Consider the following 26,768-nt stretch of genomic DNA (forward strand, 5'->3'; position numbering starts at 1 on the left):
TCAGAAGAAGTTATAGGTCTTCAATATGTCATTCTCAACATAAATGAATATACTGTAAAGTGAACCTCATCCTCTCTGATCAAGGTAAATTTAAATGGATTACTAATGATACCACTGCTGAATTGGAAATGAGGATAATCAGATTAGCAGAAGGTCAGATCAGGATTTGAAAGAGCTTTTTATACATTTAAAAGATTAAAACAATGAAAATGACTGGAGAGATTCGGAGACAAATGATTACATACATCTGTTAATGAAATCAATTGAATTAAATCCTCAAACATTAACTGAAACAGAACTTAGGAAGTAATGTATCTTAATCTCGATCAGTATCAATCTCTCTCTCTCTCTCTCTCTCTCTCTCTCTCTCTCTCTCTCTCTCTCTCTCTCTCTCTCTCTCTCTCTCTCTCTCTCTCTCTCTCTCTCTCTCTCTCTCTCTCTCTCTTTCTCTCTCTCTCTCTCTCTCTCTCTCTCTCTCTCTCTCTCTCTCTCTCTCTCTCTCTCTCTCTCTCTCTCTCTCTCTCTCTCTCTCTCTCTATTTGTTCAACGTCCTTCGATTTTTGTGAGCCCTTGATATTTTCATAAATATATTAATATTTATTTAGTGTTTCCCTATGGTAACCGTCTTTCCTTTCAACATTTACCTATCCCATGAAGCAGAACAAGTGTGCTTGAAACTCCTTTACCTTCACACAATAGCATCATCCTTACGTTATTTTAGCAACATACGCCATAGTACTAATCATAGTAATAATGCCGAGGACTCGCCGTTGCCTAGTGACCATAAACACAATAATGAATGCTATGCGCGTTATTTTCCTGATTACACAATACTGTTCTCGCCGTATGGGTCTCCATGCAGGGCGGCGCTTGTCAGCTCACTAGATACCCCTACAATGACAGGTCCTGGGTCTTGGGGTCTTGGTTTGTCCCGTTAGCTTCTACCATCCATTACCGCAGGGACTTTGATACCTCAACCATGGGGCCCAGTTCACACGCCTGGATTCTCCTGCTACATGTCTCCTGAGACGTCGCATTCGATGCTCACGCTCTGTGACACACTCGCACTTACATACACACACCCACACTCTCAAGGACAGCTTGAGGATTCAGAAGACCCGGACAAGCTGCAGGAATGGTCGAACAAATGGTTGTTAGAGTTGTTAGGGCTGGCGTACCGAAAGGGAAATTATGAGGAGATGAGAAATTTCCTAGGGGATATACCATGGGACACAGAACTCACATCTAATTCCGTACAAGACATGATGGACTATGTCACCCAAAAGTGTCATGAGGCGGTAAACATATTTATACCGGCCCGACACGAAAAACCCGAGAAGCAAAAGAAGAATCCGTGGTTTAATAGGGCATGTATGAAAGCAAAGGAACTGAACAATAGGGCGTGGAGGAACTTCCGAAATAACAGAACACCAGACAGTAGAGAGAGAGATACCAGAAAACTAGGAACGAGTATGTTATTGTGAGAAGTGAAGCTGAGAAAACGTATGAATATGATATGCTAATAAAGCCAAGACCGAATCAAAGCTACTACACAGTCCCATCAGGAGGAAACCAACAGTGAAGGAACAAGTGATGAAACTTAGAACGGGTCAGGACAGGTATACAGAGAATGACAAAGAGGTGTGTGAGGAACTCAACAAGAGGTTCCAGGTGGTGTTCACAATACACGAGGAGAGGTCACTGAACTAGGAAAGTTCTCTTTTTTATTACTGGAACACTTGATGATATAATGGACTTGTACCCAAGATTGACCATGTAATGTATCAATTGTACAATGTATGTATGTGATGTAACTATATAACCTGAGCTTGTAAAAGCACCTTAATCACCTTCTGTGATTAAGTGCTTAATTGCAAACTAGTTTCTCTATCAGTTATCTCATCCTGTCAGAGTAAAAGAGACAAATGTATGTGAATGCATGTGTTCTTTACCGATTGTTTGAAATTTTGACACGACGTTGCATTCGCATAAGCGCGTCTTTTTGTATATCTACTACATACATGCCTCGCCTGTGACAGGAAAAAACATGCTCTTTTTGAAAATCAGCACCGTCTGTTGGACATAAGAGCAATACTCGCTGTAATCTCAAAAAGTTCTTCACCGATTGCTTTGAAATTTAGACGCAACGTTCCATTCGAATTGGAACGTCTTTTCATATACCTACTATATAGAGGCCACCCCTGTGACAAGTAAAAACATGCGTTTTTGAAAAACAGTGCCATCTGTTGCACATAATAGCAACATGCATGCTACACTAATTATGTCCCGAATTCCATTTCAATGTTTCCGATTGCATTGATAAATTTTATTTATACAGATTTCGATATATTTTATTTTTGATTGCATTATTTTGTGCGACATTGTGTTGCAATTGAGCTGTGTTGCTTGCGTACCATTCATACCATTCATATATTAAGTATAAGTATACATGACACACCTGTGACAGGTAAAACTACTCTTCTTGAAAACAGTGCCATCTGTTGCATGTAAGAACAACACAAACATCCTCTATGTGTGTCAACATTAAATATGTTACAATTCCATTTCAGTGTTTCTGATTGCATTGATAAATTGAATTTTAATAGATTTTGATTTATTTTCATTTTGATTTAATTTCTTATGTGTGAATTGCATTGGAATTGAGCTGTGTTGTTTACCATATTGTCCATTTCGTGAATATAGTTTATTTTTATATTTTTTATATTTTCATTTCATTTTTTAACTGTTTTTCTTATATATCAGTGATGGGAACATCAGATCACTTGATGTTCCCAATTTTCTGATGGAAACCTCAGACCATTTGGGAAGGCATCAGACGAGGGAGTGGGGAAAGGTGGGGACGACGAAGTGATGGAAGTTAGAGATGGTGGGGAGGACGAGGGGACAAGGAAGGGGGTAATGGTGGGGAAGGAAGAGGGAACGGGAAAGTTTGGGATGGTAAGGACAAGGGGATGGGGGAATGGAGAATGGTGGGGAGGACAAAGGCACAGGGAAGTGGGGCACGGTGGGAAGGAAGAGGTGAAGGTGGAGTGGGGAATGGCAGGGAGGACGAGGGGAGAGTGGAATCGGGAATGGTTGGGAGGCCGAAAAGACGGGTGAAAGGGGAATTTGGGGAGGACGAGGGGACTGGGAAGGTTGTTGTGGCTCAGAAATGCACATGCGTTGCATTGGAAAGAAAGAGAAAGAAAGAGAGAAAGAAAGATAAAGAAAGAGTAAGAAAGAGAAAGAAAGAAAGAGAGAAAGAAAAAAATAGAAAGAAAGAGAGAAAGCAACAAAGAGAAAAAAAGAAAAAGAGAGAAAGAAAGAGAAAGAAAGAGAAAGAGAGAAAGAGTGAAAGAGAGAGAAGGAAAGAAAGAAAGAAAAAGAGAGAAAGAGAGAGAAAGAAAGAAAGAGAAAAAGATAAAGAAAGACAGAAAGAAAGAGAGAAAGATAGAAAGAACGAAAGAAAGAAAGAAAGAAAGAGAAAGAAAGAGGGAGAGAAAGAAAGAAAGAAAGAAAGAAAGAAAGAAAGAAAGAAAGAAAGAAAGAAAGAAAGAAAGAAAGAAAGAAAGAAAGAAAGAAAGAAAGAAAGAAGGAGAGAAAGAGAAAGACAAAAGGAAGAAAAAGAAAGAGAGACAGAAAGAAAGAGTGTTATGACACTATATACAGACGTTATATATAAGTATGTATATGTTTTGTTCACCACAACTGTACAGCTAAGCTGATATAGTTAGTTCAAGCACTAAGAGTCGTCGCTATACACAGATGGCGGCTGGCGGCTCCCTCACTCATTCAAGGTCACACGCACTAAACTTTCTCCCCCAACAATACTGTTTGCAGTGTTATTACACTATATACACATATTATATATAAGTATCTACATGTTTTATGCACCGTAACTGTACACCTAAGCTTGTAGTGCGCCCAAAGAGCATAGTGGCCACCCTCTAAACAGCTAGACAAATCATGCAGACGACGTGACCTCCGTCACCCAAATTGCTCCTCCCAGCATAATCCTTTTGCTGTTATTACACTAATACACACATTATATATAAGTATCTACATTTGTGTTCACCCTAGAGAATCACTGAGCTGGCATGGTGAATGCAGACAATAACAGGTGACCACACAGTCAGCAAACGATGCAATCTCCCTCCGTCCCTCAGCATCACTCCTCCCACAGAGCTAATTATTACAACAATCCTCCTATTATCACAAACCTGGTTATTTATATCACAGTCAGGGGTCATCTGTAATATTGTCATCGCTAAATAATAGCAATTATATATTTATTTTGATATTTTTCGGCGATGCTGTGGTCACAAGCTGAACAGCAATGCTGTTCGCTCATGCTGCGTTCTCCAGCCTTGGTTGCTCCAACAGCACTGTGCCTCTCACACCTGAGAATATTGCCCACGATTTAAAAAAAAAATGGTGTCTGTTTACAAGAGCCCTGAGGAAGCTAATGTGAACCCCGTGTAGCTGCGGGCCATTTTAATGCCTGGTATCCTATGGCGTATATGTACTCCACGCGAAAGACATGTCCCACGCTTGGGACATGTTACTCATGGCGTATATATACACAATGCTCAGTTTAAAGGTTAAATGAGGTCATATTCTCAAGTGGTTACTCAGTCTGGAGACGAGACAGAAAAATTAGGAAAGGCGGTAGTGTTGCTGTCCTGGTGAAAGAACACCTAAAGGTAAATTAAATAATGATTGCGAATCCACAAGAAGTTAACATAATAGCAATAGAGATCTGCAATCAGGATGATAAACTAACGATAATAAATGCATATAGTCCACCGCTATGCAACACATGGTCAAAGGAAAAGCTGGATAATAAACGGGGGGGTTTTATAACAATAATGAGAGATTATAGCGAGAGCTGATGAAGACAGATAATGACTGTGGGTAGTTGGCCACTTCAACTTGAAATAAATCCATAAACTAGAAGGCATATGAAGCTAGAACAGAGGATTTTTGGACTTGTAGATTAGTAAACCACTTCCTGTAAACATTCATGTTTCTACATGTTAAACAAGCTACGAGGATGAGGAAAGGGGATGTTCCCTCCATTCTGGATGTTATATTTACCAGGAAAGAGGAAGAGATATTTATCATTCAATACCTCCCTCCCTTGGGTAAAAGTGACGATGTCATTTTGGGAATAAAGTATGCAATGCATTATAATCTGGAAGAAAATGAGCTCAGCAAAGTGCATGTGGCGTTTCATGTGCATGTGACATTGCTGTGGGTCAGCCACAGCAACGCATGGCAGGGAACAGCTAGTTTATCTATATAAATAAAAATGTAAATGTTCGTTTGTTCAAAATTTTTAATCTCAAAAAGTTCTTCACCGATTGCTTTGAAATTTTCACACAACGTTCCATTTCCATCTGAGCGGATTTTTATGAACATACAATATAGTTATCACGTCTGTGACAGGAAAAACATGCTAGTTTGAAAAACTATTTTCCATGTGTTTTTCATGAGAGGGAAATCTTTGGAACGTCTTTACCGATTCCTTTGAAATTTTGACACAATGTTGCATTGGAATAGGCACGTGCTTTTATATAGCTACTGTATACATGCCTCACCTGTGAAAGGAAAAAACATGTTTGTTATTTTTAAACAGCGCCATCTGTTGGAAGTAAGAGCAATAAACGCTGTAATCTCCAAAAGTTCTTCACCAATTGCTTAGAAATTTTGACACAACGTTCCTTTTGAATTCGCCGGTGTTTTTACAAACCTACTATATAGATGCCACTTCTGTGACAGGTGAAAACACGTTTTTTTTCGAAAAATAGCACCATCTGTTGCACTTAACAGCAACACTCGCTATACTAAATATGTTATGATTCCATTTCAGTGTTTCCGACTGCAGTGATAAATTTAATTTTCATAGATTTTTATATATTTTCACTTTGATTTAATTATTTTGTGTAACATTGCTTTGGAATTCAGGTGTTGTTTACCATTCCGTTCATTTCGTAAGTATAATATAGATGCCACACCTGTGACAGGTAAAAACATTCCTTTTATAAGAAACAGCACATCTGTCTCAACAGATGTGCTGAAACAACAAACATCTGATGCATGTTAGAGCAACATATGCTCTACTAAATATGTTATAATTAGATTTCAATGTTACCAATTGCATTGACAAATTAAATTTTCATAAATTTCGATCTATTTTCATTTTGATTTAATTATTTTGTGTGATATTGTGGTGGAATTGAGCTGTGTTGTTTACCATACCGTTCATTTTGTGAGTATAGTTTAATTTTTTATTTTTTCATTTTTTTCATTTCGTTTTTTAACTGTTTTTCTTTTATTGCAGTGTTGGTAACATCAGATCGTTTGATGTTACCAATTTTCTGATGGGAACATCAGATCATTTGGGAATGCATCGAATAGGGGAGTGGGGAATGGTGGGAAGGACGAAGGGGCAAGAAAGGGGGTTCATAGGGAGGGAGAGGGGACAGGGGATGGGGTAACGGTGGGGAGGACATGAGGACGGGGGAGTTTGGGATGGTTGTGACGAGGGGGACAGGGGAACAGAGAATGGTAGGGAGGACGAGGGGACGGGAGAGTGGGAGATTGTGGGAGGACGAGGGGACGGTGAGTAGGGAATGGTTAGGAGGACAAGGGGATGATGGAGTGGGGGATATTCGGAAGGACAAAAGTGCCAGGGGAGTGGGGGAATTGTGGGAAGCACGAGGGGAAAGGTTGGGAGGACAAGGGAAAGGGGGAGTGAAGAATGGTTGGGAGGATGAGGGGACGGGTGAGGGGGAAATGGTATGGAGGACTGGGAGAGAGGGGAAGGTTGCTGTGGCTCAACAACGTGGCCAGGTACTGCTCTCTCTCTCTTTAAATACATATATATATATATATATATATATATATATATATATATATATATATATATATATATATATATATATATATATATATATATATATATATATATATATATATATATATATATATAAAGGGATGGACAAATGTCTGTCCATCCCCAGGTTAACCTACTTTCTGAGGTATTCACCATCCTACAATAGCCAAAATCTAGGTGAGTATGACCGGTTACAGATATCAATGCTAGAAAAAGCCCTTAACCTCTCTCTTGATGAACGACAGTGGAAACAAGCTTCTTCCCAAGAGACTTGGGCGCCTCGGAGTTCGAACAGCAACGCAAATCGCTGTCCCAATCTTCCTGTTCTCCTCATCGGCATCCGACGACCTTGTGAAGGAAATTCTACCAGCCTACATACATCAGCTGGCAGGTGTACACGATCCCAATTTTACACACTGTGCCACAGAGTGAGCCTCTCGTGCAGGCCCATCACCTCAACCACCATCCCTAAAGCCCACAAGCAATCCAGCTGGGATGGCCCCATTGTAGACCAAGTTGCTGCAGAGTGCCTGGGTGCTGCAACAACGCAACACGACACTGCTTGCCTCACAGCAGTAGCAGCCCCACATGCAGGGTATTTCCTGTTAGCAACCCCAATGTCGGCAACTGGCACGCGTCTCACACCGCACGCCCTTCGAATTGCTGTGGCCCTCTGCCTTGCTGACCAAATCCACACCAGATATAAGTGTATTTGCGGCGAGGTGGTGGCTGACAGGTACGGCCACCATGGCCTACTCTGCCTGTCGGAAAATCTGACACCATTTAATAATCATACAGATAATAGCTGTATTGTATAAACAAGTTACCCATAGAAAACGTAACTTGTAGTGGAATTACCGTCTAAAGAAAACGGAATATCATCACCACATACTATTATATTCACCAGCTATTCTGCTGGGAATTATTCTTAAATACATTAGTCTTTGGACTTTACCATCAGAAAAACATCTCATATAAATTAACTTAATTATCAATATTAAAGTATAGGAAATGTGACCAGGCGTCAATAGTATGGAGTGTTAGGCATTGCCATTGTTTATACTGAGACCAGAGGCACGGGAGCAAATTCGGCTCCTGTTAATTTTACTTGGACGAAGTGTTATGGAAACCAAAGGTGTACCATTATCAACACGCTGTCAACAAATCAAGTTAAGTGTTCTTTCCGAAACCCATGTATCTTTCATTTATGGCCATTAATGTCATTATATAGGGTGACCGGTTAGAGCACGTGGTAGCCTCAAACTAAAGGTAATTAAGCCAGGTCTTCATTGTTCCATGTATAGTGTTTTCTCTGATATACCTGTCATATATAGGTTTCTGGCTTCACAGTTAGCGCCCTTTTGACAGGTCAAGACGAGGAAGCATGCTTTGTACATCAGTTACCAGGGTGATGGGAGCTACCTCAAAGAGGGAAAATGTGGCGTCTACAACCTAGTTATACCTGGTGGCCTAAAGCTTACTGTACAAATAAGATAAGGAACCTTTTCAATGTATGTAGTCTAATACTGTAGTTTGATTGGCTGCATATCTATAAATTCAATTAATATAAACCCCCCCTAATGTGTAGAGGATCGATTTGTGAGATTAAGAGATTATTGCAGAAATACAGTCCACTTATCATTATACAAATTGCTATCGAAGTATATAAATTAATGTAAATATAAATTCTATATATATTCATATAAATTAAATAAATATAAATCTCACACGTCGGTTCCCACATTATTTTGTCCTTTGAAACCGAATTATTTGGTCATCTTCGAACCGGATGACGGATTATTTGATCCTTTGAACCCACATTTGGTCATCTTAGTACCGGATGAACCAGTTAACCAGTGGATTCATTAAATATACTAGTGCAGTGTGATTTTAAACAAAGCCAGCAGTCAAAGACGGCAGCGTAGCCTCGAGGGAGCTCAGGAGCCCCCCCTCAACTGAGTTCAGCTTCGTCAGCGGTTTCATGCACACCCACAGATATTTGGTGGCGTGTTATTTCGTGAAATGACAGCGCTAATATTGAAGCCAGCCAAATTAGTGACTGTGTCGCGAGATTGTTCACGGATTTTGTGGTGTTAAATTTCGCGAGAGATTATCCACGAATTTTGTGGACTTTATTTCGCGAGGTCACTAATAATATTTAATACTTCTAGATAGTATTAGAAGTTTCATAGAGGCTAATTAAGAGGCTATTATCAATAATTGTATATATTATTTCTCCTAAATAGAGAATTATTTAATATATATTGCACTAGTGATCACAGTATAATATTTACTAATTGCCAACCCACAACAGGGTAGGATATTAACATTGACTAGTTGAACTATTATTGCTCATCCTAGTCCCATTATTACCATAGTCAGTTGTACTATATTGATCAACCTAACACCATTAATGAATGGTCCAGACCCTATTTTGGGTGTAATTTTTATCAACTCGAGTTGAGTTGTATATATAATAATTTACTTATGATCATTACACCTTTGAGTGATTAATTAGTGTCTATTCCATCCTAGGGTGATATTGAAGAGCTAACCTAAAGGTACTTCCAGTGACACTGGTTTATCACTCAAATCATTAGTGTGTATGATTGTATATATATATAATGTGTATTAATTTTAGGTGCTAACCTCTAGTAGAGGTAGGATTATTGCCTAGTGAGTGCAATTTACCCTAGGCTATCATTAGAGCTTGTTCAGTATTATGAGCAGCCCAAGTACAAGCCCCACAAGGCTTCACCAACTAGCCAGTATGGATAATGCAGGGAGAATGAAAAGAACCCTTGCAGGTCTTAAAGGCCACTTAACAAGACAGATCAACAAATGTGAAGATTTGTTACAACAATCTCCAGTTGATTATGCTAACCTGGAAAGCTATTATCAAGCAGCTGCAGGTAAATTTGAGCAAATCAAATGCCAAATGGCTGTCCTTGTGGGGACAGACTACTACCATCAATTCATTGGTAGCCCTACTAAATATCAGGGCATAACCATGTTAAACTCTGCAGGAGGTAAATTACTCTCAGGACCAGTAACAAGCCTGAGGAGACCTATGCCTGCAGATAAACAATACCAATAGAAATCTAAATTTGTCAGCTGATTATATTTCTCCAGTAGCATTATACTAAGGAGATTACAGCTGACTATACCAACAGAGGTTGATGTTAGTATCATCATTTGAAGCTGGAGATGAGTTCATGAGGCCTCAGTGGCAAATCAGTGAACAGTAGCCTAAAACAGCTACAAGTCACTGCGACCAATGTCACTGAACCCACTGCAGTCTCAGAACCATACTTTACTTTAATGATGAGCTATTCAATCTTCTGAATCAATTAACTAAATTAAACCCCAATAAATCTGATGACTGATTTGATACATTTATTATTTAATCAAGATGTATTCCATGGGCCTCAGTGTTTATATATCAGTGACTAGTTACTTGAACAAACTTCAAGTTATATCTAATGTCACTGATCTCACTGCAGTCCCTGAATCATACTTGACTGTAGTACTTGATCACATTCAGTCTTCTGGGTTAAATAATATGTAATAAGGCTTGAATATTAGCCTTTCAAGAGTTAACAGGGAAATGAAATCGCATTAGACTTCTAACCCCCGCAACTCTAGTACGGGACATCCGTCCTGTACGAACAGACACACAAATGTGTGATTACTAACTACTAACATCAAATTAATTTAATAATTCGAAGGAGGAGTATCGGTGTTCGTCTGTTCTAAAGAGGACTTCGACCCGTGAGCAGCCCCTGGGGAATTATGTCGGAAAATCCGACACCATTTAATAATCATACAGATAATAGCTGTATTGTATAAACAAGTTACATATAGAAAACGTAACTTGTAGTGGAATTACCATCTAAAGAAAACGGGATATCATCACCACATACTATTATATTCACCAGCTATTCTGCTGGGAATTATTCTTAAATACATTAGTCTTTGGACTTTACCATCAGAAAAACATCTCATATAAATTAACTTAATTATCAATATTAAAGTAGAGTAAATGTGACCCTTCAATCACTTATTGACATCTGGACAATGTAAGCTAGGTGCCAGAGTGAGGAAGGAGGGGCAGCCATTGTTGTGTCACCCCCGAGACGCGTGGAGCAAATTCTGCTCCTATCATATCTGGACAATGTCGGCCAGGCGTCAATAGTATGGAGTGTTAGACATTGCCATTGTTTATACTGAGACCAGAGGCACGGGAGCAAATTCGGCTCCTGTTAATTTTACTTGGACGAAGTGTTATGGAAACCAAAGGTGTACCATTATCAACACGCTGTCAACAAATCAAGTTAAGTGTTCTTTCCGAAACCCATGTATCTTTCATTTATGGCCATTAATGTCATTATATAGGGTGACCCGGTTAGAGCACGTGGTAGCCTCAAACTAAAGGTAATTAAGCCAGGTCTTCATTGTTCCATGTATAGTGTTTTCTCTGATATACCTGTCATATATAGGTTTCTGGCTTCACAGTTAGTGCCCTTTTGACAGGTCAAGACGAGGAAGCATGCTTTGTACATCAGTTACCAGGGTGATGGAAGCTACCTCAAAGAGGGAAAATGTGGCGTCTACAACCTAGTTATACCTGGTGGACTAAAGCTTGCTGTACAAATAAGATAAGGAACCTTTTCAATGTATGTAGTCTAATACTGTAGTTTGATTGGCTGCATATCTATAAATTCAATTAATATAAACCCCCCTAATGTGTAGAGGATCGATTTGTGAGATTAAGAGATTATTGCAGAAATACAGTCCACTTATCATTATACAAATTGCTATCGAAGTAAATAAATTAATGTAAATATAAATTCTCAATATATTCATATAAATTAAATAAATATAAATCTCACAGGTCGGTTCCCACACTGCCAAAGCACAGGGGGAAGGCACTCGATGCACAGTGAAGTTAACGACATCATCAAGAGGAGCCTCACCACAGCTGGATGCGCAGCTGAAAGAGAGCCCCGTTACCTAATTCCCCATAACTCTGATGCTCTTATCGGTCGCCCAGATGGTATCACAGTGAACCCCTTGAAGAATGGCAAGCATTTGGTATGGGACTACATGTGCGTATCAACCCTGGCTAACACCCACATTGACCTCAGTGCTGCACATTCAGGTGGCGCTGCCACCCACAGGGAAGCAGCCAAATCCCGTAAGTACAGAGAACTGGATCACCACTACAATTTTTTCCCATTGCTTCTGAGACACTCAGCGTGTGGGAAAAAATGGCTACCAGTTTTTTGAAGGAACTGGGTTCTAGGCTCATTGAAACAACAAGGGACCCTAGAGCTGCCATCTTTCTTTTCCAGCGCCTCAGCGTGGCGATACAGAGGGGAAATGCACACTGCATTTAGGGTTCCTGCCTGCCATTTGAGGAGCTGGAGAAACTCGACAACTTATGATAATCGTCTTTGTACCCTATATGTAACTCCTTTTTGGTAACAAAGTTCACATAAAACAAATATATAAATGTACATACAAAAGAATGGTGGGTGGTGTTCAGTGAAAACCACAAGGTCTGCTCTGAATACTTTTTATTTTCTTCTCCGAGGCTATGGGTCCCCACATTGGCACCAGAGGTGGTACCCTTACAAACTAACATATATAAATAAATATATATATATATATATATATATATATATATATATATATATATATATATATATATATATATATATATATATATATATATATATATATATATATATATATATATATATATATATATATATATATATTATTAAATATGACCGAAAAAGTAAGATTAATAATTCTAACACGAATTTTCTCGATCTTTCGTACGTTTCTTTTCACTGTTGGTGGTAATTCAAAAATCAATTCTCCAAAATTCATTCACATCTTCGATTTGTTTATATCTACATTTGAGTGAGGTGGATAGGGTGAGGTGGTATTAATAGGGTATTAAATTCCTAAACACAAGACAGAACACGAAACAATGGGTATTGAATGGAAGTGATTTGTAGAAAGCCTATTGGTCCATATTTCTTGATGCTTCTATATTGGAGCGGAGTCTTGATGTGGGTAGAATATAGTTGTGCATTAATTGGCTGTTGATTGCTGGTGATGACTTCTTGATGTGTAGAGCCTCGCAGACATCAAGCCGCCTGCTATCGCTGTATCTATCGATGATTTCTGTGTTGTTTACTAGGATTTCTCTGGCGATGGTTTGGTTGTGGGAAGAGATTATATGTTCCTTAATGGAGCCCTGTTGCTTATGCATCGTTAAACGCCTAGAAAGAGATGTTGTTGTCTTGCCAATATACTGGGTTTTTTAGAGCTTACAGTCCCCAAGAGGGCATTTGAAGGCATAGACGACGTTGGTCTCTTTTAAAGCGTTCTGCTTTGTGTCTGGAGAGTTTCTCATGAGTAGGCTGGCCGTTTTTCTGGTTTTATAGTAAATCGTCAGTTGTATCCTCTGATTTTTGTCTGTAGGGATAACGTTTCTATTGGCCATCATCAGCCAGATACCCACACCCACGTACAGACTGGCAAAGCGACTCAATGGCCTGCTGACTCCTTATGTCCCTTGCCCCTTCAGCCTGAAGTCTCCAAAGGAATTTGTGGACTTACTGCGGGGCACAGGGATAAGAGCCTCGTTGGACGTAGAATCACTGTTTACCAACGTACCTGTGGACGAGACAATCGGGATGATAGCCGACAGAGTGTATCGTGATCCGGCCTGCACTCCTCTTGACATACCAGAAATCATCCTAAGGAAACTACTCCAAGCTTGTACTAAAGAGGCACTCTTCTTGAGCCCGGATGGGCACATGTATAAGCAAGTAGATGTGGTCGCCATGGGTTCTCCCCTAGGTGTCCTGTTTGCAAACTTCTACATGGGTACCATCGAGCAAAAAGTCTTAGTCGAAATGAACTTGAAACCGGCCATATACTGCAGGTATGTTGACGACATTTTTACACAGGTACCTGATGTCAGACATCTGAAGGAGCTGAAGGAGGCATTTGAGCAGAGTTCCGTGCTGCGTTTCACTTACGAGATGGAAAAGGATGGGAAGCTGCCCTTTCTAGATGTAACAGTCATGGAAAAGAGCGGAGGTTTCCACACTGCAGTCTACACTAAGGAAACGATATATATATATATATATATATATATATATATATATATATATATATATATATATATATATATATATATATATATATATATATATATATATATATATATATATATATATATATATATATATATATATATATATATATATATATATGTCGTACCTAGTAGCCAGAACGCACTTCTCAGCCAACTATGCAAGGCCCAATTTGCCTAATAAGCCAAGTTTTCATGAATTAATTGTTTTTCGACTACCTAACCTACCTAACCTAACCAAACCTAACTTTTTCGGCTACCTAACCGAACCTAACCTATAGAGATAGGTTAGGTTAGGTTAGGTAGGGTTGGTTAGGTTCGGTCATATATCTACGTTAATTTTAACTCCAATAAAAAGAATTTACCTCATACATAATGAAATGGGTAGCTTTATCATTTCATAAGAAAAAAATTAGAGAAAATATAATAATTCAGGAAAACTTGGCTTATTAGGCAAATCGGGCCTTGCATAGTAGGCATAAACGTGTGTTCTGGCTACTAGGTACGACATATATATATATATATATGTCGTACCTAGAAGCCAGAACGCACTTCTCAGCCTACTATGCAAGACCCGATTTGCCTAATAAGCCAAGTTTTCCTGAATTAATATATTTTCTCAAATTTTTTTCTTATGAAATGATAAAGCTACTCATTTCATTATGTATTAGGTCAATTTTTTTTATTGGAGTTAAAATTTACGTAGATATATGACCGAACCTAACCAACCCTACCTAACCTAACCTAACCTATCTTTATAGGTTAGTTTAGGTTAGGTAGCCAAAAAAATTAGGTTAGGTTAGGTTAGGTAGTCTAAAAAACATTAATTCATGAAAACTTTTCTTATTAGGCAAATCGGGCCTTGCATATTAGGCTGAGAAGTGCGTTCTGGCTACTAGGTACGACATATATATATATATATATATATATATATATATATATATATATATATATATATATATATATATATATATAAATATATATATATATATATATATATATATTAGCTGTACCCGGCCACGCATTGCTGTGGCTCAGCAATGCGTGTGCGTTACTGAGCCACAGTAACCTTTCCCTGTCTACCAGTCCTTCAAACCATTCCCCTCTTTCCCGTCCCCTCATCCTCCCTACCATTCCCCACTCTCGCGTCCCCTCGTCCTCCCCATCAATTCCCCCATCCCTTTGTCCTCCCCACCTTATTCCACTCCACTGCAACCTGTTCTCGCATTTTCGTACAGTCAATATTGACTTATTAAATAAGGGCATATGTGACATACTAATTTATTGTGAATATTTTAGTTTACCTTGAAAAGCTTCATAGAAAACACCGACCTTACCTAACCTTCTTAGTATGTTAAGATAAGCATCTTATTGCTTCGTAATTACAATTATTACTTAACCTATACCTATAATAGGTATAGGTTGTGTACCATACCATATGAATGGTATGGTACACAACACAGCTCAATTTCAACACAATGTCACACAAAATAATTAAATCAAAAGAAAAATAAATCAAAATCATTTGAAAATTAAATTTATCAATGCAATCAGAAACATTGAAATGGAATCATAACATATGTAGAATAGTGTGTTGCTAATATGTGTAACAAATGGAGCTGTTTTTAACGAAAAGCGTGGTTATAACTGTCACAGGTTTGGCTTCTATATAGCAGGTATAATAAAAGACACACGTATTCGAATGGAACATTGTGTTAAAATTTTAAACCAATCAGTGAAGAACTTTCGGAGATTACAGCGTGTGTTGCTCTTACGTTCAACAGATAGCGCTGTTTTTAAAAAAATCATGTTTTTTCGTGTCACAGGTGAGGCATGTATATAGTTGGTATATAAAACACTCGACTATTTGAATGCAACGTTGTGTCAAAATTTCAAAGCTATCGGTAAAGTGGTTTCGAAGATTTCCTTCGCATGAAAAACACATTGAAAAACACAGCTTTTCGAAAAAAAACAAGTATTTCCCCGTCACAGATGTGACATCTATATAGTATGTGTATAAAAACCCGCTCGGATGCGAATTGAACGTTATGTGAAAATTTCAAAGCAATCGGTAAAGAACTTTCAGAGATTCGCGATTTTGATTCGCGAACATTTCCATTTTTATTTATACAGATATAATATATATATATATATATATATATATATATATATATATATATATATATATATATATATATTATATATATATATATATATATATATATATAAATATATACATATATATATATATACATATATATATATACATATATATATATATATATATATATATGTCGTACCTAATAGCCAGAACGCACTTCTCAGCCTACTATTCAAGGCCCGATTTGCCTAATAAGCCAAGTTTTCATGAATTAATGTTTTTTCGTCTACCTAACCTACCTAACCTAACCTAACCTAGCTTTTTTTGGCTACCTAACCTAACCTTACCTATAAATATAGGTTAGGTTAGGTTAGGTAGGGTTGGTTAGGTTCGGTCATATATCTACGTTAATTTTAACTCCAATAAAAAAAAATTGACCTCATACATAGAGAAAAGGGTTGCTTTATCATTTCATAAGAAAAAAATTATAGTAAATATATTAATTCAGGAAAACTTGGCTTATTAGGCAAATCGGGCCTTGAATAGTAGGCTGAGAAGTGCGTTCTGGCTATTAGGTACGACATATATATATATATATATTAGTATATTTTGGTAGCAGTCTTTCCTGTAGACATATATTATTAAATATGACCGAAAAAGTAAGATTAATAATTCTAACACGAATTTTCTCAATCTTTCGTACATTACGCTTCACTGTTGGAGGTAAATCAAAAATCACTTCTCCAAAATTCATTTTTATTTCTAGTCTGACGCGACACGGGCGCGTTTCGTAAAACTTATTACATTTTCAAAGACTTCACAAATACACAACTGATTAGAACTTACGTATCTCTGCTATTATATCTACATTTGAGTGAGGTGGGAGGGATGATGTGGCATATAGTGACGTGGCATTAACACAAGACAGAACATGAGAGGATATTAATAGGGTATTAAAAGTATCAACACAAGACAGAACAGAAACAATGGGTATTGAATAGAAGTGTTTGTAGAAAGCCTATTGGTCCATATTTCTTGATGCTTCTATATTGGAGCGGAGTCTTGAGGTGGGTAGAATATAGTTGTGCAATAATTGGCTGTTGATTGCTGGTGTTGACTTCTTGATGTGTAGTGCCTCGCAAACGTCAAGCCGCCTGCTATCGCTGTATCTATCGATGATTTCTGTGTTGTTTACTAGGATTTCTCTGGCGATGGTTTGGTTATGGGAAGAGATTATATGTTCCTTAATGGAGCCCTGTTGCTTATGCATCGTTAAACGCCTGGAAAGAGATGTTGTTGTCTTGCCTATATACTGGGTTTTTTGGAGCTTACAGTCCCCAAGTGGGCATTTGAAGGCATAGACGACGTTAGTCTCTTTTAAAGCGTTCTGTTTTGTGTCTGGAGAGTTTCTCATGAGTAGGCTGGCCGTTTTTCTGGTTTTATAGTAAATCGTCAGTTGTATCCTCTGATTTTTGTCTGTAGGGATAACGTTTCTATTAACAATATCTTTCAGGACCCTTTCCTCCGTTTTATGAGCTGTGGAAAAGAAGTTCCTGTAAAATAGTCTAATAGGGGGTATAGGTGTTGTGTTAGTTGTCTCTTCAGAGGTTGCATGGCTTTTCACTTTCCTTCTTATGATGTCTTCGATGAAACCATTGGAGAAGCCGTTATTGACTAGAACCTGCCTTACCCTACAGAGTTCTTCGTCGACTTGCTTCCATTCTGAGCTGTGGCTGAGAGCACGGTCGACGTATGCGTTAACAACACTCCTCTTGTACCTGTCAGGGCAGTCGCTGTTGGCATTTAGGCACATTCCTATGTTTGTTTCCTTAGTGTAGACTGCAGTGTGGAAACCTCCGCTCTTTTCCATGACTGTTACATCTAGAAAAGGCAGCTTCCCATCCTTTTCCGTCTCGTAAGTGAAACGCAGCACGGAACTCTGCTCAAATGCCTCCTTCAGCTCCTGCAGATGTCTGACATCAGGTACCTGTGTAAAAATGTCGTCAACATACCTGCAGTATATGGCCGGTTTCAAGTTCATGTCGACTAAGACTTTTTGCTCGATGGTACCCATGTAGAAGTTTGCAAACAGGACACCTAGGGGAGAACCCATGGCGACCCCATCTACTTGCTTATACATGTGCCCATCCGGGCTCAAGAAGGGTGCCTCTTTAGTACAAGCTTGGAGTAGTTTCCTCAGAATACTTTCTGGCATGTCAAGAGGAGTACAGGCTGGATCACGATACACTCTGTCGGCTATCATTCCGATTGTCTCGTCCACAGGTACGTTGGTAAACAGCGATTCTACGTCCAACGAGGCTCTTATCCCTGTGGCCCGTGTGCCCCGCAGTAAGTCCACAAATTCCTTTGGAGACTTCAGGCTGAAGGCGCAAGGGACATAAGGAGTCAGCAGGCCGTTGAGTCGCTTCGCCAGTCTGTACGTGGGTGTGGGTATCTGGCTAATGATTGGCCGAAGTGGGTTTCCAGGCTTGTGCGTCTTGACATTTCCATACGCATATTGTCACGTGGGGGTGGGCGGTCCGGGGCTCTGCTAACACTCGGCTGCTAGGGGCTCAAAGGGCCCAAATACTCAGCCCCTCCGACTCCCTGGATTCACCGGAGTCTCCTTGGTCACACAAGATAGGACCAACAATGCCCACCTCCGCAGGTCTTTGCTTCCACCACAAAGGGGTGCCACTGATCCACCCTGGAAGCCCTTCAGTCAACCACGGGGAAACTGCTGTTAACAGTTCCGGCCTAGACCCGTGGGGGAGTGAAGGAAGACTCAGGCTTACCTATAACCATAACCTCCCTGAGTCTTGCCTGCCAGACAAAAAAAAGTTTGCAGGAACTCCTTTCCCGCCTGTCTTCTCTATCTTCCTCTTAGCAAGGTCGCCAGCTGGGTTATTATATCTGCACCCCAGCAATGCAGTTCAGTGGGTGTATCATATATCGTTTGTAGCCAGAAATGTATGCTCATAGAGAAATATCACAAATGGAGGCACACTCAAACACAGTAATAAAAAGTGTGGATTTACTGACGCAAATTACATGAACACACACACACAATCACAAGTAATACATGAATATGGAATATGGATGATGAGTCCGGAGATCGTCAGCCTCTTCTTCCACGACCTCCAACACTCCTTCAAATGGGCAGGAAGACAGGAGTCTCACACTCTCACAGGAGGGCCTCTTCACTACGTCGGCACCTCTTCTTCACTGTCCTGCCATCCATACACACTGCCCTCTCTGACAGTCCTGGACACAAGCTGCTTTGCAGCCTATTCTACTATTAAAGTAATAAAGTCTTGCTGCCACATGCACAAGTAAATATTGTGGCCTAACTAGCCTACTCATACAAGGGGTAATGGGAGGGAAAAATGATCTACCTTACACTCCTGGCTCACGACGCCTGTCCCTCGATGGTGTGAGGTTCCCACGCTTCCTTGGGTCGATCCTCGACGATCCAGGGCGTTCCACAGGTCCTCAGGTGTCGTGAAGCCTTCGCGTCGTCGCCGTTCCAATCCCTGAGATTCAGCTGCCCCAATCCTGGTTCATCGATGGGCGCTGAGCTAATCACTATCTTTCCCCACACTCGCCTCTCCCACAGGGCGTCGCTCCTTGTCCTAGGCACGGTGTCGTCCTTCCAAGGTTCTCAGTGGATGTGACCCCAGTCACAGCTAGCTTGCTCGCCCACCTTCCAGACCTCAACGTCCAGCCAGCGGCGCCGCCCAGCGTCGTCGCCGACTATTTTCCAAGTTTGGGCACTTCTCTGCTCACTGAACTTGGTTCCTCTTTGGCTTCCCAGAAGCGCAGGGTCTCCAATAACTATGGTGGGCAACGAAGGCCAGCTCAATCCACTGAACAAGGCTTGCAGAGCCTCCAATCTTTGAGAGCAGACCGAGGCGCGTCCTGTCGCTTCCACGGTCAGTACAACTCTGACGTTGGCGCCGCCCGGGGCACTCGGTGACGTCAGGGCGGGCCCTGATTTGTCGCCCGCGACCTACGTCGGCCAATCCGCGATCGACATAGTGTCCCTTCCAAAAGGTCATATCTGCCGTAGGGGATACTGTTTCATTTCATAACAGGGCGCCAATTTTCCTTTATTTACAACTTGTAATATAACTCCCTTCCCTTAACTGGCAGCCGGTCTGGTCGCCACATATATCATTAGACTCCCTGAACCTCAGAGAATCAGTAGGGAGAGCTGATATGACTCTTTAAGCCGGCAAACGAAAGAAATAGGAGAGGGCACCGTAACATACCCCTCCCCTTAAAATAAGAGTCATATCGGAAGAGCAGCACTCAAGAGGGCAACCTATACTCTTGCTCCCTCCGTTCCTGAAGTGTCACTCCTCCAGTTGGCGATGTGGCTTGTTCCACCTCGCCAGTCACTTGCCTCATTGTATCTCCACCTCGCATAGTAGCGGGTGTGATGGGTGTTCCCTGAACACCTACAAGAAATCCCCTCTCCGTGGCTACGGGTGTACTCCCACGGCTCGTTACCACTGTAAGATTCAGTGCATGCAGCGCCTCCACCGCGTCGTGCACTCCGAGATAGTCTTGCATTTACACTGCGTCCTACAGGTACTCCATGTTTCCTCTCATGATCTCCTCTTTGCCAATCTTCTCTCTTCTCGGTTCCTCTTCTCCCGTAGGTGCGTTGTCTCCTCACAGTGGCACTTGTAACCTGTACTCCATCCAGCAGCTTCCTCTCTTCCACACTAGGCTTTTGCGATGGCCCAATGCCCCTCTGGTTAGGCTGGCGCCTACCCTGGGTGTACCTATTCCCTGCTTTCTTCGTATTGCCTTTCCTATACCACTCGCTCCTTCGTTCCCGACGAACATCTTCACTCCTCCATGAGATTCTCTTCCCTGCAGACGTCTTCTTCGGTTCGTGGTTGGGCTCTTCCACCTCCCTGTGGCTCACCTCACTACGGTGGTTCGTCTTGCACCTACCACTATTCATCTGGCCGGCATAGGGTGCCTTGCGTCGTGGCTCCTCCACTCCGCCCCTCACTGCCGTTCGCTCATCCACTGAGCTTACTTTATTCACGTTTCTGTATGGAGGGAGTGCGGTCTGCAGCCTCTTCACCGCCCCAGGCGTTTGTACAGCTGCTCCTCGCCACTCCTCCACACGCATCATCAGGCTTAGTCGGAGGTCCCCGTCGGGGTTTTCCACAACCTCCGACGACCTCTCTGCACTCTCGCCCTCGTTGTCGTCGTCTCTGGCGACGTTTTCCCTGGCGAAGTCGGCTTCCTCACGACCATCTGGAACGACCGATACCTCACCTGGCAGGGTTGTACTGCTGCTTGCAACATAGGCACTCCTGGCCCAATCGGGTTGTATCCTGCCTCCTCCGAGGTCATTACCCAGCACCATCTGTACATGCTCTAGCGGTAACTTAGGGGCTACAGCTACTATAGCTTTCTCGACTCCGCAGTCGGCAATCAGCTGTACTTCGTGAAGTGGCAACCTGTATTCCTCCCCCACACTGCGTATCCTCACCACTCCCACAGGTGAATCATTAAATCCCTTGGGGAGAATACTCCTGGTCACCATACTTATGTCAGCACCCGTATCTCGAAGCACGGCAACCTCCACTGGGTCTGACTTTCCAAACTTCACGTTGGCCCCGAAAACGAAGGGATGTTCACCCAACTTCATTTCCCAACCATTCACGTTGGGTCCACTATAACATGGAGTTTGATCAAACACTCTCTCCTCTTCCAACATTAATCCTACATTCCTTTGGTGCTCCTCACACTCGCGGGCATAATGTCCTCTCACACCACAGTTGTAGCATCGGCTGCCTCCCCTGGGCGGCCACTCGCCAGTCACTCTGGCGGCACCACTTGCAGACGTCCCCTGGGTCCTCCTTGGACTCCCTGTCGTCGTGTCCGGGACTGCAGCACTTACTCCCGAGTTAGGTCCACTGCTCACAGCTTGGGGCTTCCTCCCCGCGTCCCTTGAGCTCTTGAACCACGTTACTTCATCGGGCACACTACTCTTGGGAGAGTCCCCACCCGTCCTCGCTCCTCCTGAACTCCTAAGGTTCCCTCCCGACCTGGGGTAAGGCGAGTGTCTGGGCGGCCCCTCCCTCCTGATATGTAGTGCCTCCTCCAGCATGTCGGCTCGATCCGCTGCAGCCTTCAGGTCCTTAATACCTGCTTCTCTCACCCTTACTCGCAACTCAGGATGGAGCACCGACATGAACTTCTCCATCACTATCAGTCGTTTAACATCATCCACCGACTCCGCTTCCTCCGCCTTCAACCATCGTAGGAATTTCCGTTCCATCTCCCTGGCGGTCTCGGCGTAAGTCTTTCCCGACGCTCTTGTACACTCTCTGAACCGCTTCCGGTACATCTCCGGAGTCAGCCGGAATGAGTGGAGAACCGCATTCTTAATCGCGTCATAACTAGTACACTCCTCTAGGTCCAGCATGTTATAGGCTTCCCGGGCCTCTCCAGTCAACCTGCCCTGGACCAGAGCAGCCCAATCATCTTCCGGCCACTCCTTCAGAGTTGCTATCCGTTCAAAGTGTTCGAAGAACGCCTCAGCTTCTTGTGGTTCGAACGTAGGTAAGTCACGTTCCCTTACCTTGAGGTCATCCCGCCGTGCAGGTAGTGAGGGCAGACCACGTTCCACGCGACGCAATTCGACTTCTTTCTTTGCCCTTATCTCCTCCAGTCGCAGTTGTCTCTCTCCTTCTTCCCGCTGCAGCCGAGCTTCTCGCTCCTCTCGCTGCAGCTGCAGCCGTGCTTCTCGCTCACCTCGCTGCAGCTCAGCTGCACGTTCCTCTCGCTGCAGCTCAGCTGCACGTTCCTCTCGCTGCAGCTCAGCTGCACGTTCCTCTCGCTGCATTTGCGCTTCTCTTTCCTCTCGTCGCAGCTGGGCTTCCAGTTGCATCTTCATTATTTCCAGTTGCAGGCTCCTCTTACTACAGCTGGACCTTCCACTGCTCCCATGTTCACTGTGAATTCTCTCCACACTGGTAGGCGCTTGGGGTGGCCCTAGTCGGGACGATTCACCTCGCGACGGCTCTCCTCGGGACGGCTCCTCTTGAGATGGCTCCTCTTGAGATGGCTCCTCTCCCGTCGCTTCCTCTCGAGCTGTGAGCTGTGCCATGATCTCTATCCTTCGCTCCGCTACCTTAGTCGTCCTCAACCTGATCCCAAAGTGGTTTGCCACTTGTTGGAGCTGGGCCTTGGTACACTCTTCCAACATTCTCTCGTCCCTTGTGTCAATAAATTTCTTTACTTTGTCTTCCTCCATCTCTATCTCATTGAGCATACACGACAGCACAGACAAGTTAGTAGGCACTAATTTCACCGTTTCAGTCCCTTAGCTGGTTGAGTAACAGTACCACCGAATTCACTGGCCACACTGTATTAGTACCCTGGCAACACTTGTCTTGCAATTTGGTCCACACTGTAGCTTGATCCACGCTTCCTGGCGAAGTTCCCAGTTCTTGGCTACTGGGGTTCGAATCCTGGCAAGGTCGCCAGTTCTCTTGTCACGTGGGGGTGGGCGGTCCGGGGCTCTGCTAACACTCGGCTGCTAGGGGCTCAAAGGGCCCAAATACTCAGCCCCTCCGACTCCCTGGATTCACCGGAGTCTCCTTGGTCACACAAGATAGGACCAACAATGCCCACCTCCGCAGGTCTTTGCTTCCACCACAAAGGGGTGCCACTGATCCACCCTGGAAGCCCTTCAGTCAACCACGGGGAAACTGCTGTTAACAGTTCCGGCCTAGACCCGTGGGGGAGTGAAGGAAGACTCAGGCTTACCTATAACCATAACCTCCCTGAGTCTTGCCTGCCAGACAAAAAAAAGTTTGCAGGAACTCCTTTCCCGCCTGTCTTCTCTATCTTCCTCTTAGCAAGGTCGCCAGCTGGGTTATTATATCTGCACCCCAGCAATGCAGTTCAGTGGGTGTATCATATATCGTTTGTAGCCAGAAATGTATGCTCATAGAGAAATATCACAAATGGAGGCACACTCAAACACAGTAATAAAAAGTGTGGATTTACTGACGCAAATTACATGAACACACACACACAATCACAAGTAATACATGAATATGGAATATGGATGATGAGTCCGGAGATCGTCAGCCTCTTCTTCCACGACCTCCAACACTCCTTCAAATGGGCAGGAAGACAGGAGTCTCACACTCTCACAGGAGGGCCTCTTCACTACGTCGGCACCTCTTCTTCACTGTCCTGCCATCCATACACACTGCCCTCTCTGACAGTCCTGGACACAAGCTGCTTTGCAGCCTATTCTACTATTAAAGTAATAAAGTCTTGCTGCCACATGCACAAGTAAATATTGTGGCCTAACTAGCCTACTCATACAAGGGGTAATGGGAGGGAAAAATGATCTACCTTACACTCCTGGCTCACGACGCCTGTCCCTCGATGGTGTGAGGTTCCCACGCTTCCTTGGGTCGATCCTCGACGATCCAGGGCGTTCCACAGGTCCTCAGGTGTCGTGAAGCCTTCGCGTCGTCGCCGTTCCAATCCCTGAGATTCAGCTGCCCCAATCCTGGTTCATCGATGGGCGCTGAGCTAATCACTATCTTTCCCCACACTCGCCTCTCCCACAGGGCGTCGCTCCTTGTCCTAGGCACGGTGTCGTCCTTCCAAGGTTCTCAGTGGATGTGACCCCAGTCACAGCTAGCTTGCTCGCCCACCTTCCAGACCTCAACGTCCAGCCAGCGGCGCCGCCCAGCGTCGTCGCCGACTATTTTCCAAGTTTGGGCACTTCTCTGCTCACTGAACTTGGTTCCTCTTTGGCTTCCCAGAAGCGCAGGGTCTCCAATAACTATGGTGGGCAACGAAGGCCAGCTCAATCCACTGAACAAGGCTTGCAGAGCCTCCAATCTTTGAGAGCAGACCGAGGCGCGTCCTGTCGCTTCCACGGTCAGTACAACTCTGACGTTGGCGCCGCCCGGGGCACTCGGTGACGTCAGGGCGGGCCCTGATTTGTCGCCCGCGACCTACGTCGGCCAATCCGCGATCGACATAGTGTCCCTTCCAAAAGGTCATATCTGCCGTAGGGGATACTGTTTCATTTCATAACAGGGCGCCAATTTTCCTTTATTTACAACTTGTAATATAACTCCCTTCCCTTAACTGGCAGCCGGTCTGGTCGCCACATATATCATTAGACTCCCTGAACCTCAGAGAATCAGTAGGGAGAGCTGATATGACTCTTTAAGCCGGCAAACGAAAGAAATAGGAGAGGGCACCGTAACAATATCCAGGTTTATATTCCCCAATGATCTTTGGCAGGTGGAGTCCGGATTTCTTGGCGTTCACAGTTTCGATCAGTTTGTTGACCTTTGCTTTTAATTCGGCTGTAGTGTCCTTCGTTACCCTTTGGAACTTAGTTTGGTCAGAGAGTATGATGTTCATTTTCGCCAGATATTCGTCTTTTTTAAGAATGACATATATTGGCGACTTGTCACCTCTCCTGACAACTATCTCCTTGTTCTCACGAAGGCTTTTAGCTGCCGCTTTAAGCTCGGGGGACAGTATGGTGCTTCTGTAGTTGCCTCGATTCTTTCCTCCTTCTGCAATAAGTTCTGCTTGTAAGGTATCTTTGGTAGTGACCTTCTTTTGTGTCTCGAGGTCGAATATGTCGTCCAACAGAATTTCCAACTCTACTTTCCGGGCCATTTCACTCGGTCTGGACATAACATGACAGTTTATGCCCAGGTTTAGGAGAGTGACTTGGTCCTCAGTGAGGTTAATTCCTGCAAGGTTCAGGAAGCCATCTCTTGGTCGTGGACTTGCCATAGGTCCTCCATATAATGTTGTTAGTTTCTTGATAATCCTTGTTTCAGTGCTGAGGTGATGTTGGTTTGTGAGGATGTCGAGGTGTTGTTCAATGCGGGTACGGATACTATGGTCGATGTTGCTATTTCTCCACTCGTTTGTAGCATGAAGTAGTTGCGTTTTGTTGTCTTTGATTTCATTCTCTGCCTTGTATATCTGATCACGAATCAGATCCTGGCGATATTTTATCGTGAAGGCTTGATTCCTTGCTGCTGGGTCGTGCACTTTAATATTAGTATATTTTGGTAGCAGTCTTTCCTGTAGACATATATTATTAAATATGACCGAAAAAGTAAGATTAATAATTCTAACACGAATTTTCTCAATCTTTCGTACATTACGCTTCACTGTTGGAGGTAAATCAAAAATCACTTCTCCAAAATTCATTTTTATTTCTAGTCTGACGCGACACGGGCGCGTTTCGTAAAACTTATTACATTTTCAAAGACTTCACAAATACACAACTGATTAGAACTTACGTATCTCTGCTATTATATCTACATTTGAGTGAGGTGGGAGGGATGATGTGGCATATAGTGACGTGGCATTAACACAAGACAGAACATGAGAGGATATTAATAGGGTATTAAAAGTATCAACACAAGACAGAACAGAAACAATGGGTATTGAATAGAAGTGTTTGTAGAAAGCCTATTGGTCCATATTTCTTGATGCTTCTATATTGGAGCGGAGTCTTGAGGTGGGTAGAATATAGTTGTGCAATAATTGGCTGTTGA

The sequence above is a fragment of the Procambarus clarkii genome, chromosome 4 (genome assembly GCF_040958095.1).
Source record: "Procambarus clarkii isolate CNS0578487 chromosome 4, FALCON_Pclarkii_2.0, whole genome shotgun sequence".
Lineage (NCBI taxonomy): Eukaryota > Metazoa > Arthropoda > Malacostraca > Decapoda > Cambaridae > Procambarus > Procambarus clarkii.